Raw genomic sequence first — 2,803 nt, 5'->3', positions numbered from 1 at the left:
CTCACGGTTTGTGGGTTCAAGCCCCATGTTGGGCTTTGCGCTGACAGTGAGGAGCCAGCTTCAGATTCTGTCTTCCTTTCTCTCCTCTCTCTGCCCCTCCCCTGCTTGGGTGCTCTCTCTCTCTCAAAAATAAATAAAAAGTTTTTAAAAAATTTAAAAAGAAAGAATATTCTATTTCAGTAGTAGGAGATGATAAAATTAAATTACAACTCTTTTTGTTTTTCTGGTAGCAAAGATAATTTTTTCTAAACTTTTTAAATTAATATGAAAAATTATATATATTGAGAACATGTAATTTTACTAGTGGAGGCAGCAGAGGAAACAAAGTTCATCTTTGTCAGTGATTAACGTTTTTAAGTCATAAGGCCCTTTGGGGCAGGAACTGAGAAATAATTGCTTTGTTCCTTCATGACCTTAGGACTATTTCTCCTGACTGGATTTGGGTTGTACCTGGAGCTAATAGAGTTCTATTAAAAATTATATTATATTTGTTTATGCAGTCCCACAAACACAAATGGGCCTTTTCTGTGAACTAATTCAGTCAGTAGGGTTTTATTGAACACCTTTCTCAAACTAGATCCAGGGAATAATAAACAGGGTACAGAGTGTCTCCTCAGGGTGCTTGTAGTAGAGGGGACTAATAGACGCGACCATGACTGATGCTGACAGTGTGGTGAGTTGAGGAGCTCCTCTCAGGGGCTTTGCTCTGGGAGGTAGTCAGGGAAGGCATTCCTCAAGATGAAAAGCAGATGGAGTCCATAAGCCAGATCAGGCCTGTGTCCATTAATTGTTTAACCTACACTATGCTTACCATTTTATTAGTTGCTGGAGTAGTTGCTTTTGATGCCGTAAGTCACATCCCCTCAGTTACCTCTAATTTCAGTCACAGCTGTGGCTCTCTGAATGCTGACTGCAGCCCACCTCAGGCACAATTGTTGTCTCTGTCAGGGCTTTCTCACAAACTGAGGGAGCCACTCAGCACTCTGGCAGGCACAACTGGGAAGTGTAGGAACTCTTAACCAGTGAAGGACAGGCTGCACAGAGAAGATTCTTGAAGCCATTCTGTGGCATGTCTCTAAGGTCAATGGGACTTCAGTAAGACCCCTTTGGTTGGTTTTTAAGCCTTCCATGCCTTACTTTCCTTACTCTTTTTATTGAATTAAATTTCGCAAATAAACTACCTACAAGTCTTTATCTCAAGCTCTAATTTCAAGGGAATCATAATAAAAACAGTTCCCAAAATTTAAGAATTTAAGGATAGCAAATAAAAATTTGGACTTTCATTTCTCTTGAAACACTGAGGACCTAGTAACCCCAAGAGCAGGCTCCCTACAGAGACAGTCAGCTGGAGCTGGGGCATGACTATTGATTACAGTGAGATAATCTGTGGTGCCTCGGTGGCTCACTTCTTTAAGTGGTTAAGTGTCTGTCTCTTGGCTCAGGTCATGATCTCATGGTTTGTAAGATCAACCCCTGCATCAGCCTTTGAACTGACAGCCCAGAGCCTGCTTGAGATTCTCTCTTTCTGCCCCACCCTCTCTCAAAATAAATAAATATACTTAAAAAAAGAATGAGGTAATCTGAGCTCATCAGTCTAATTCCCATCTAGTTTGAGTTCCTGTTTATAAAAAACCTGCCTAGGTTCTGGAAGCATGGGAAGCCTGACACCCGGTATAGCACTTAAACTGAGTCTTTCAGAGAGGTAAGCAGAAACTGACCAGGCCAGAAGAAGCATATCTGCATGGCAAAGAAAATACATCAAAGACCAGGAAATGGGTATATTATTTATATCTTGGCAGGATTGTGGGTATGTATGTGTGCATGTGTGTGTGTGTGTGTGTGTGTGTGTGTGTTTGTAGACATGCACAAGTGCACACTTCTTCGTTTTCAAGGTCCATCATACTATGGCAAAGGATGCAGTCATACAATAAAGTTATGCAAGTCTATCTTTCCATCACTCAAAAAAATGACTATCACCACTGATTAATTTGATCATTATACAAACCACCCTACAGTAATAAACACCCATTGTGTAGCAGTGAGGCATATGTTTGTCGTACCCATTAGGGGAGCACTTGGGGCCCAGAGGACTGATGAATTGGTCCATGTTGTCTTACTACTCCACAGCTGTCATGCAGCTCTGATAGCAGGTGATAGTTCTGCAAAAGCATGTCAAATTGGTGCTTATCTGTTATGACATCTGTTGATGGAAACTCCCTTTTAGGTTTGATCCAGACAATGACCTTGATATTCCTGGTGTAGAATAAAGGCTCACAATTATTGTTTTAAGAAGGAGAGACTTGTAGCTTGTGCCTCACACCTGTCATATCAAATTATCAGGCTGAAACTGATAATACAATGAACACTGGTTCTCAACAGTGTTTTATCTGTTGGATTTGTACACACATTAAACCTTCTTCCAGCTATCTTCTAGAAATCTATTGAGAGAATGTGTAATTGTCACCCAGACTTTCAGATATGTGCACAGAGACTCTGGCAGCAGACAGTAACATTTTTTTTAGGAGGAGATCCTTGAGAACTGAATCTTTAAATCTAAAAAGTGGGAAAATATCAGTGGTTGAGCTGAGAACTGGTACAAAGTTCAAGAAAGTATACATTGAAGGAAGACTGAGCTTTGAGAAAGAGAGTCTCACTCTCTTTCAATCAAGAGATTGACTTCACTTTTAGGGCTATAAGACTTGGGAAGTCACTAAATCTCTGGAAACTGCAGTTTTATTCCCTGTAGGATGGAAATGCTAATACCTGGCTACTTTTCACTGGTATATCAACGATTATAGGGAAC

Source organism: Crocuta crocuta, unplaced genomic scaffold (assembly GCF_008692635.1).
Source record: "Crocuta crocuta isolate KB4526 unplaced genomic scaffold, BGI_CrCroc_1.0 scaffold199, whole genome shotgun sequence".
NCBI lineage: Eukaryota > Metazoa > Chordata > Mammalia > Carnivora > Hyaenidae > Crocuta > Crocuta crocuta.
Note: the sequence above shows the minus strand (reverse complement) of the source record.